This window comes from Protopterus annectens, chromosome 11.part0 (assembly GCF_019279795.1).
Source record: "Protopterus annectens isolate FY-2018-M chromosome 11.part0, PAN1.0, whole genome shotgun sequence".
In the NCBI taxonomy this organism is placed as follows: Eukaryota; Metazoa; Chordata; order Ceratodontiformes; family Protopteridae; genus Protopterus; species Protopterus annectens.
In genome coordinates, this window is record NC_056745.1 from 1,003,548,479 (window position 1) to 1,003,560,407 (window position 11,929).

Below are 11,929 nucleotides of genomic sequence, written 5' to 3' on the forward strand. Positions count from 1 at the left end.
TTCGGACTCAAACTAATCTGTCCAAAGATGGCTGTCAGGTGGGGGTGGGTGGTTAGGAGAGATATGGTTAGGCAGAGGAATTTGAAAAAGGAAGGTGGATAAGGGAGTTGTTGCAATGTTGCAGATGAGGAAGGATTAAGGTTACGGGGAAGAGTTGGTTGGAGAGGATGTGAGGTAATGGCAGGGCAGAGTTAGCTTAGTTTTCTGCAGTAGCTGTGGTTTGGGGATATCAGAATTAGGCATGAACTTGCTGCCTACCCTCCCTGCCCCTTTTATGTCAGTTGTCCTGCTGTGGAATTATGTATGAGTGTGCGATGACAGTGCAGAGAAGAGGGTCTGGGATATCCCTCTTCTGTTTCCCCTCTGGTGTTTATGTTTTAGATCTTACAAGGTGGTTGGTTGGTTATTGAAGTAATTGGGGTCATGCTGCTTTTAGTGGGAAGTGTGAGTAAGCAATTGGGTTTACGCTGCTTACATCATGGTCAGAGGTGAGCAAGTGATGCTGCCTACTGTGTTGTGTTATGTTGAGGTTTATGTATTATCTTCAATTAGTCAAAGTTATTTTGTCATTAATAAATTGTGATTCGTAAAGGGTTGTCATGCCAAAATGGTGTAATGTTGTTTCTTGAGAGGATCTGGACAAAAAGAAATTGTTCTTTTACTAACCAAGAATTTACAACTTGTAGAAAAATCAGCATTTGCATAAAGTATATAAAAGACTTTATGTGAATTTCTTGCATAAAAGATGACATGCATTAAGGAAGAGACATGAGAATTAGCAATCTGCAGTAATAGTACACTGAGAATGTACAGATTGTTAACAGAAACAAAAAGTAGAGCAAAGTTTTGGACAGAAAAGCAGATGGAAATCTGAGAAGAAAAGCTCTTAATTTTTAATTTGTGATACGTGTTTGGCAGTGTAGCAGATAACACACTCCTTTATGAACTTCATGCATATGATGTGGATTCTCAGACATGGGAGGTCATAACAGCCAGTCCAGACAGTGAGATGCCCAGTGGGAGACTCTTTCATGCAGCAGCCATCATCTCAGATGCGCAGTACATCTTTGGTGGAACTATGGATAACAATGTCAGAAGTGGGGAAATGTACAGATTTCAGTTTTCCCGATACCCAAAATGTACTTTACATGAGGATTATGGAAAGTTTTGGGAGAAGAGACAATTCTTTGACTTGGAATTCATTTTTGGAGAGGAAGAAGAGTGAGTTAAAGGTCACATAGCAACTGTTACAGCCCGATGCAGGTGGCTGAGGAAGAAAATCACACAAGTGCGGGAGCAACTGCTGCAGAAACTAAGATAGGAAATTGAGGAAGAAGACTGTCAGCATGGAGCGCAAAATAATTCAGCATACACTAACATTAAGCTCAGCCATTTGTTGCTAGTATTACAAGTGACTATTAGGGAGGCTGAAGCCCAGCCATTTGAGGTACTTATGCAGTTCTTGTACACAGATAAGATTAAATATCCACGCAAAGGTCATGTTCAGGATGTACTTGTAATTATGGATGTCTACAAACTGACTCTCAGTTTTAAGTTGTCTCGCCTTGAGAAGTTGTGTGCCCAGTACATTGAGGCCTCTGTGGACCTTCAGAATGTTCTAATAGTATGTGAAAATGCAAATAAGTTACAGCTGGATCACTTAAAGGAACACTGCCTTAACTTTGTAGTGAAAGAGTCGCACTTCAATCAGGTGCTTATGACAAAATAATTTGAGCACCTTTCTCCTCCTTTAATAGTGGAAATTATATTAAGGAAGCAGCAATCCCAGCCCATGTGCATTCTGACCAACCTGTTGATATACGTATTAAATGCCCAAAGCACCCAAAATAAGAATAACTTTGTAAACAAGTAGACCAGGCTGTATTGCAAACTAGGGTTTTTATTCTTAATGACCAGAATTAAGTGCTTTCGGCTATGCACAGCGTAGCCTTCAGAATGATGAAGGCTATGCTGTGCATAGCCAAAAGCACTTAATTCTGGTCATTGAGAATAAAAACCCTAGTTTGCAATACAACCTGTTGATATAGGCATTTCCTTGATACAGGATATGAAGGCATACCTGCAAGGTGCAGGGTATGAGTTCTGCGATATCATGCTATTTCTTATAGGTTCATAGGTTCATACTAGGCTATCTGCCCTAGGGCATTTATAAGACTAGCCAGAGTGTGTGTGGCTTTCACCACCCCTTGGGATGAGATTACTACACCCATTTAGGGTTTAGTTTACTGTGCCTCTGTCTAATAGTGACACAGAGATGACCCCCGGGGTAAACCTACGATCTCCCATCCACTCGTCAAGATTTCTCTTGAAGAGAGTTAGTGAGGGGCTCTGCCTAACACGGACTGGGATTCTGTTCCAGAGTGTAGGGAGCCTCTGGGTTATGAATCTGTCCCTCCAGCACATCCTATTTATTTCTGTGTTGAGGTTCAAATCTCTTGCTCTCATGGCTCTGATGGATTTGGATTTTCTGAGGTGGAGCATGTCCATTAATTCCGGATTGGACATGGCCTTGTACGTCAGGCATAGATCACCTCTGAGTAGGCGGTATGCGACTGAATAGTGCTGGAGTTTCTTCAGCCGGGCAGCATATGACATATGTTTGAGACCCTTTATCCTCTTGGTGAGGAACTTTTGGGGTCTTTCCAACTGCTGCAGGTGTCGGGTAAGACACATCCCAAATGGGGCATTGTACTCAATCATGGGCCTGATAAGAGAAGAGTACAGGGGCACAATGACCTCTCTTGATCTAGATGTGAATCCCTTCATGATAAGGAGGGCAATATAGAAGGTCTTCCTAACCACCTTGGCAATGTGAGTGTCAAATGAGTGGTTACTGTCAACTTGGGTCCCTAGGTCCCTGATTACCTCTTCCGTACTTAATGGATTACCACCTATGTGGTAATTTGTGGGTACCTTGTTTTTCCCAAAGGGTATGACTATACATTTTTTGGTGTTCAGTTTAAGGCCATGGCTCTGGCACCAATTATCCATTTCTATGAGGTCTCTCTGAAGGATGCTTGTGTCCACTGGAGTATCAATTATGGCGCGCAGTTTGCAGTCATCTGCGAACTTTGTCAGCCACAATCCTCCTATGTTTGCTTGCACCTCGGAAAAATAAATGCCGAACAAGAGGGGTCCCAGGACTGAGCCCTGTGGGACACCGCTTGTGACTGGCTTAGAGTCTGACATGGCTCCAGCAATTCTGACCTTGTGGGTTCTGTCCTTGAGCCAGTTTGCAACCCATCTTGTGACATATGGCTTTACATTTAAGCTGGTGAGTTTGTCTATGATGCCCGAGTGGGGTATTGTGTCGAAGGCTTTTGCAAGGTCAAGGTAGGCTATGTGAACTGCCTAACCCTCATCAAGGGCCTTAGTGACTGTTTCAAAAAAGTCGACCAAGTTCAAAAGGCAGGATCTGCCCTTGACAAAGCCAAATTGGGTAGGATCCAATGTCTGTAGGTCCCCAATGTCTTTGTTTATGAGTTCCATAATGATCCTTTCCATAGCTTTGCAGACCAGGCTTGTCAAGCTTATGGGGCGGTAATTTCCAGGGTCCTTAGAAGCACCGGCTTTGTGGAGTGGGACCACTGTTGCTGCACGCCACTCTTTGGGTACGTATCCTGTAGTAAGGCTAAGATTAAACAGCAGCCTTATGTGCGGGTTTAGTTCCTCTTGGAGTTCATATAACATGCAGCCCGGGACACCGTCCGGTCCCATTGATGCTGTGTTTTTAGCTTTGGTGAGGGCGGCTCTCACCTGGGCATCTGAGATGTTAGGGAGGCTACACTCTGCTGGGATAGATATTTCTCCTTTTGGGGGGAGGGGGCGGAGTAATTTGCACTGAACCTGTCTGCCAGAATGTTGGCAATGTCTGTGGGTTCAGTGTATTTTGTGTCATTTTGGACTAACTCTGAGCATATCTGGGAGTTTCCACCCAGGTTTCTAACATAGCTAAAGAAGGCCTTATGATTGTCTTTTGTGATTTTTCTCTCAAAGTTGGCCTTGGATGATTTTATGAGTGATCGTAGTTTTTTGCTAGTACTGATCAGAGATGCCTTCCCTTTTAGGGATTTTGCTCTGTCATGTAGTAGCTTCCTCCTCCTGTTGTAAAGTTTGTTAATGGCTGGGGTCCACCAGACAGGGCGCCTGCCTTTGGGGGAATGGGTCTTGGTTTTATTAGGGATTGCATGATCCATGCATTCTTGAAGGTGCCCGTAGAAGGCATTTATAAAGGATTCAGCGGTGTGGGTTGTGGTTTCCATTGGCCCAGGGGCCTTGAAGGATACCACTTCAGTCTTAAGAAGTGTAAATTCGGCTTTTGAGAAGTTCTTCACTGTGGTCTTTTGTGCAGGGGGTGGGGGCGGAATGTGGATTTCCAGTGAGATTAATTTATGGTCTGATCTCACCAATGAGGGGTATACTTCCAGTGTGGAGCATTTTGTCCCCATGTTTGTCATGATCAGGTCTAGTATATTATCTCCTCTTGTGGGAGTGGTGACTAGTTGTTCCATCGCATTTGAGTTTATGAATTCTAGGAACCTTTGGGCTAGGGTGTTGGGGCTTGAGTAATGTTCCCAGTCTATGTTTGGGTAGTTGAAGTCTCCCAATATGATGGTATTTGGGGAGACATTCATACTCTCCAGTGTCTTCAGGAAGGCTGAGTGGGGTTCCTGAGTTTGAGAGGGTGGTCTGTAGCATGCTACAAACTGTAGGGCAGTTTTGCCTATGGTTAGTTGCACCTGGATGGTCTCCGATGCTTCGTGCATTGCCACTAACCTGGAGGTGTGTGTATCTTTGATGAATATGGATACTCCCCCTCCTTTTGTGGTTCGGTCCCAGTTTTGGGGCCGGAAAGCATGATATGAGGTAAAACCTGGTAGTGTTGGGGTGCTCTCAGGAGCCTTGAACCAGGTTTCAGTCACTGCACAACCATCAATGTTCTCCATACTGTGGAGGGTTTCGAGAGCTTGCATCTTGAGGTTTAGACTTCTGGCATTGAGCAGCATTACCCTTAGTTTTTTTTCACTTGTGTTTTCTTGATGGTCATCCCAAGCCAGCTCATAAAGCCATTCTTGCAGCACACTCCAGCTATTTTGAAGCTATGTTCTGTTCATTTATGCCAGAAGATGGACAGGTGAATATCTCAATAGGAGAAATGGTTCCCAGCAAGCAAGCCTTTGAGTCATTGCTATGTTATGTTTACTATGGAGATGTAAACATGCCTCCAGAAGTCTCTGTATTTGTTTTCAGCACCTTATTATTATGGATTTTCTAACAACAGATTGCAGGCTTACTGCAAGCAGAACGTGGAGATGAATGTCACAGTGGAAAATGTACTGCAGATTTTGGAAGCGGCTGATAAAACACATGCTCTAGATATGAAAAAGCACTACCTGCAAATCATTGTTCAACAGTTCACTAAGGTGTCCAAATTATCAAACCTACGATCACCAAATCGACCACTTCTTTTTGACATCATCGAATCATTAGCCAATCACATATCAGACAAACAGTGTGCAGAACTAGGTTTTGACATATAAACTTTGTGTTATCCTTAATTAAATAGCTGTCACTTCTGAGAAGTTGAAAAGTGCTCAATGACGGACTCTTTTGTGAATATGTGATGGCTGTAGTTTCCATACTTCATATTCTGCTGTATCAAGACAATGGATTTAGAATGGTATAAAGTTAATTACAGCAGAACATTGGCTTAAAATGAGAAAATCCAACACTGGCAAAAAAGCACTGCATAACTCTCTTGTTAAAATATTGTGTTGTATCATGGTATCTTTTTTTGAGGAGGGCAATGGTTACGGTAAGTCATAACATTTTGGTTAATCTACCTTTGTTTTCCAGTGATCAGTCTGTAGTTTTCCAATAGTAGTTCTGTTCCCTGCAAGGATTATTGCAGATCTCTTGTATTTGCAATTACTGATAAAGGTGGTGTGAGGCTCCCAAGGTAAATATTTTGTTCCAAAAAACACCAAAGCTCATTTTGTTTAGGATAGAAAAGCTTGAATCTTAAGCACCTCACATTAAATAAAACACAGAGTTTTAAAAGTTTTGTTTTTCATTCATGGCTTATAGAGAAATGCTTAAACTTTGGAGAAAAGTGTTATTAAAGTCCTAAACAGAGGAAATCCATTAAGTCAGTAGAAATGAAGAAATCTCATAAGTAAGAACATTGTATCCAAGACTAAGGATGCTATAACTCCTCTGTACTCGACCCTCATCAGACCACTAATAGAGTACAATGCTCCCTTTTGCATGTACCTCACCAGACACCTGCAGCAGCTGGAGAAACCATAGAGGTTGCTTACCAAGAAAATTCAGGACCTCCAAAACATAACCTACATGGAAAGACTGAAAGCCCTGTCACTGTACTCTGTATCCTACAAGCTGTTGACAGGCAACTTGTGCCTGGCCTACAGAGTAGTCTCTGACCCTCCCCTAATGGAAATGCTGCACATCCGCAAATCAAATGGGACAAGAGTCACTCGCTGCAGGGATCTCAACCTAGCCTGTAACATTAACAGAACATGCTAGAAACACAGAGATATCTCCCAGAGATTGCCAGTCCTCTGGAATAAAACTTCCAAGTCACATGAAGCATAGCTCCTCAATAACCCTATCCAAGCACAACCTAGACAATTAGATGGGAGACCCTAAATTCATGCTGGGGGTGGCACCTATGTCCCTCATGGACAGGAGCAGTTGGTGCTGTTCATAGACACTCTCTGCAAATAGTGACTATCCAACCAATGTCAGTTAGAGAACATGGGTATAACATGGCTAGGCTTGTAAAGGCCCTAGGGTCATTAGCCTAGTAACGTCCTATGAACCTATGAACCTATGATACACTTAGATTAGACAAAGGTACTAAAGTACTGATGTAATGCAATATCTGTTAAGACATTTTAGCACGCTTACTCTTTGTAGTCATCATGTCTATACAATGAATGACATAATGCGTATGCATAAATGTAAGTGAATACGCCTTCTAAATGGGTCTTTTGAGTTGTGAAGGGATAACAATTTTAAAAAGATTTCACAGTATGAATGCACTATTCAGATATATATAAACAACAATTCTGCAGGTCTGTTTAAAGGGTATCAAGATATATTTACTGCTTTTGGATGTTTACCAGGACTTTATTATATTTAACTATTTATATTTAGCTACATTATACAATGTTGCCTATAGTGCATACTATAATGATATTTCCAGTAGATTTCTGGGCTGCAATCTAGAAAGAGATGAAATGCTCATTAAAATGTATGTGGTCCAGGAACAGATAGTACCTACTGAATATGGCAACAGTAAGGTTAAAATGCTACAGTCATAATCGTATGAATGACCTTAGCTCTGGGACACAGAGACACGAAGCCTTGACTATGGCCAGATGGACTTAGATTAGTGGTTCAGTAGGAATTGGGCTTGCAGAGTGAAGAAGTGTCTTTTTCTGCTCACCTACTTTATTGTTGGCAGTGGGGTTACTGTGATCTGGCATGCTCATGGGGACAGTACATTAGCTATATGGCATATCACTGTTAAAAACTCAACACAGTGAATGGGCTGGTACTAAATGATGCTGCATGTTGTAACTCTCGTGATACTGGTAGATTTGCCTAGTTAGGGCTTTGCAAGTGTAGATGTGTAAGTGTTGCAGAGGAATATGGGCAAATGACTTTCAAACAATAAAGACAAATGAAGCATTTAAATAGTGAATACAGAATTAACATCACTTCCTGTTTCATTAATTAAAGGTGTACTATATACAATATAATGAATATATATATATATATATATATATATATATATATATATATATATATATATATATATATTCTGAATAGTTCATGTATCTAAAGCTTTCAAACTCAATAAACATTTTACATTGCAGTTGTCATTAAGGCCAGGAAAATTAAAAGAATTAAGGCGCAATTGCCAAAGTAATTCTTTTTCTTCCAAAACCAAAGACCATGGACCACCCCTCTTGTCAAGAACAACTTTGTCTAAAATGGAAAATAAAAAGGGATGATTATTGTTCTCAATGATGTGCTTAGCTAAAGCATTATTGGAGTTGTTTTTACTGATGTTATACATGTGTTCATATATGCGCTGTTTCAAAGGTCTTGTCAGTTTTTCCTACGTAGAAACAATCGCATTTGTCACATGAAGCCAAATAAACCACCCCTTTAGTTTCACAATTATATTTGTCCAAAATGAGAAAATGTCCAGTTATATTTAAATTCTTGCCCACTTTTATATATTTACAAACATTGCACCTACCACATTTGTACATGCCAGGGTTAATGACTGGTTTCTGAAAGGTCTCTCCAACAGGGCTTTCAAGTTCTGTCCTCTTTTGAAAGTAAAAGTGGGTCTATTGCCTAATTTGTGGCATATAAGGTTAGTTTGAATTAAGACCCAGTTTATAGTTAAAACCTTTTTTAAAAACCCAGTGGTATTTGAAAAAAGTGATAAAAGAGGTGTTTTGTTCAAATGTTGGGCAAGAATTGTTAACAATATAAGTTCAATTCTGAGATTTTTCAATAGGTGTGTCACCAGGGGAATTAATTTCTTCTATAAATCTGTCTAAAATGGGTTTAAAGACACCATTTCTCATTTTATAAGTTACTTCCTGCATTACATTATTTATTAGTTCTAAGGAATAAGATCTTTTTAGAAACATGTCTTTTAATGTGTTAACTTCCATCAAAAAATAAGTATAAAGAGATGACATTCTTGCTGCACGGGCAAGTTTTCCTTTTGCCACTGCTTTCTTTTGATGGAAGGGCTGGGAGCTTTCATAGTGAAGGAAGCCGTTAGAATAAGTAGGCTTCCTGTACATGCTGGCCAGATATCTTCTATTTGGGATGTCATTGACTAGTGAAACATCTAAAAAGGCTATATGATGTTTGTTAAATTCAAAAGTAAAGTTTAAAAATTCCGTAATGGAAAATAAATGTTTAACAAAGGTTTCAGCCATTGTTTCACTGCCGTCAAATAAAATGAAGATATCATCCAAATAGCATGTATACCATTTGACATGTGTTTTGAATAGGTTGTCCTTAAATAAAAAATTCCTTTCCCAAAAAGACAAGACACTGTTGGCAAAACTCCCCCCACATGGGGAGCCCATGTCAACTCCTGAGTTTTGCTTATAAAAGGTCTCTTTAAATTGGAAGAATTTGTTGTGTAGGACGATTTCTAAAAGTGTTTCAACCAAATGAACCTCGTCATTATTGGCTCCTTTTTCTACTAAAAATTCCCTTTTCCATTCCAAACCCAAATCCTGGGGAATCACTGTGTAAAGATCTTTAATGTCTATGGTGAGAAAGTTTAAAGACTCATCATAGACAAAAAGGTTGAGTTGTTCCAAAAACTGCCAAGAGTCATGACAAATTTGTGACTCAGTCTCCAAATATGTTTTCAACTTTTGATCGACAAATTTCACACAAGCAAAAGTAATAGAACCCCGTCCACTAAATAATGGGACGAAGAGGTGGATTTGAAATACTTTTGTGTATTTTAGGAAGTGCGAAAAAAGTTGGTATTTTAGGAGCTGGCATACACAAGTAGTTATAAATTTCTAGGGAAATGGTTCTTTCTATAAATAAATCATTGAGTAAAGACCTAATGTGTTGAAAGGCTCCTTTAATCTCATTTAAAGACACTTTAATGTATGTATCAGCCTCCAACAATGTTCTAACTCGCTCTAAATAGTTAGTTTCCTCCATAAAAGCCAAACCCCCTCCTTTATCAGGTTTAATGACTCGTATGTGATGTGCCCTCAAATTTTCCAAAGCAAATCTTTCATTTTGTGTGATGTTGTTCTTTGGATTAAATGACTTGTTAAATGAATGTCTTAAATCTAATTCACAAATTTTTTCATATAATGTTAAAGTGGATGCAAAGGGGGTTTAAAAAAGCTAGATATTCTAGGTTCATTGTTACTAACTAAACATCCATTTCCAAGATTAGTCTAAAATTCAACTTGCGTAAATAAAGTTTAAAGTCAATAAGGGTCCTAGCCAGGTCTGCTTGTTTACTTGGAACAAAGGTCAAACCTTTGGCTAGGAGGTTTGCAAGTTCCTACATGACAGTGTAGTTTGAAAAGTTATAAATATTGAAGTCCCCAGAAGAATTAGTTGTAACTTCAATATTTACTTTGGAAATCAATGTTGTTGTTTCAGTCTGTTTTGTCATCTCCGTCTGCGATTTTGACCTCTTTGTCTGTAATTCTGGCACTGTCCTCCACCCCTCCCCATGTTCTGCTTGTTCTGATTGGTACAGTGAAAATCCTGAGAAGTGGAAGAACTGGATGAAGTTTGTTGCTTCTCTTTGATTCTTTCACTTCATCTAGGGGGTGTACCATATGATGTCGAAGGGCCCTGGGTATCAGTTGATGGATCAAGTTCACCCTGATTGTTTTGGGTATCAAGTTCGTTAATATTATTAGAGATGTTATTTTGAGAGTGAGGTGGTGATGGATACGCCATACCTCTCTCGTAATCTCATTTGTCATGAGCCAGTTTTTTTTTTTTGTTTCTCTCAACTTCAGTAAACTATGATCGATGCTGGTAAAAATACGTCCAAAGTCATATTTGTATCTGAAAAATTCAGAATTAGATTTGATAGATTTGTCCAAGGTATCTAACTCCTTGGTTAAATTGTCAATCTGGTTCTGGTAATTCTTAATCAAAAGATCTAAAAATTGACAGCCCTGTTCATCAAATAAATGCAAAAGCTCACAATGAAATGAAGAGTTCCTAATCAGTCCTGTAGGATACCTCCATTGTCTTAATCCTTTAGGGATTTGTTTCGTGCAAAGACATTCCCCCCAAATAAACAACCTCCAGTTGTAATTTTTTGCATTTAAAAAGCTTAGTATCAAAAATTTTTAAAAGGTCAGCAATGGAATTATTAGTTTCAACAGTACCGGTTTCGTTGTTCTCAGTGTTGTGAGGGTTTCCCAGACTGTTACTGGTAGTTAACTCCATGGGTTTTTGAAGCATGCCCTTCAAGGACGGAACATGAAAGCCAAAATTAGAATTGTGATTCATTGAGGACATCTCGGTGTTTTGTCTCTCCTGTGTGTTCTGAATGTTATTGTTAGCAGTTGCAGAATCCAAAACCTCACCCGAAGATGCCACTTGTTGTTGAGGCATGAAAATGACAGAACCGTTAGTATTTGATGTGTTTTTACTAACGATAGTGGGGTTTAGAAATTCTCTTGAAGAAACTGCTTGCTGTGGAAGTGGGGAAGTGCCCGAACCACAAATCTCCATATTAGAAGTCAGACGTGATGTAGAAGGCAGTCCGTTTACAAAATCTTCTGGACTGCCAGACTTGTTATGGTGACCGGGACTCCTGGAACAGTTGTGATGTAGATTTTTCGCCAAAACATCAACCCGGTCAGACAAACATTTGATGAGTGGGTTAACATATCCAAACTCATCTCACCATTCTCCTGAGATGTAAGTGGAGAAAAAAGTAATTGTGAAGTGGAAATAGCCTCCTCTGCCATCAAAAACAAACCACTGTATTAAAAAAGAAAAAGAAACAAACTCAAATAAACTTAAAAGACAAGGTCGGCTATTCACTCCAAAACTGAAATAAAAAGTTTTAAAAGGTTTTATTAGCGCTTTCGTTTGGCAATGTTGTCAAATTTCATCAGATACAAAGAAATAAAGACAAATGAATCATTTAAATAGTGAATACAGAATTAACATCACTTCCTGTTTCATTAATTAAAGGTGTACTATATAAATTTATAGTGAATAAATGTTATCAAACTATAATATTTTATATATATATATATATTATATATATATATATATATATATATATATATATATATATATATATATATATATATATATATTCTGAATAGTTCATCTA

The 11,929-nt window shown here is 39.2% G+C and overlaps 1 pseudogene; it reads left to right on the plus strand.

Moving 5' to 3' along the window:
• The first annotated feature begins 904 nt into the window (after nucleotides 1–904).
• Nucleotides 905–5,561, plus strand: LOC122815011 (annotated as a pseudogene).
• The last annotated feature ends 6,368 nt before the right edge of the window (nucleotides 5,562–11,929 follow it).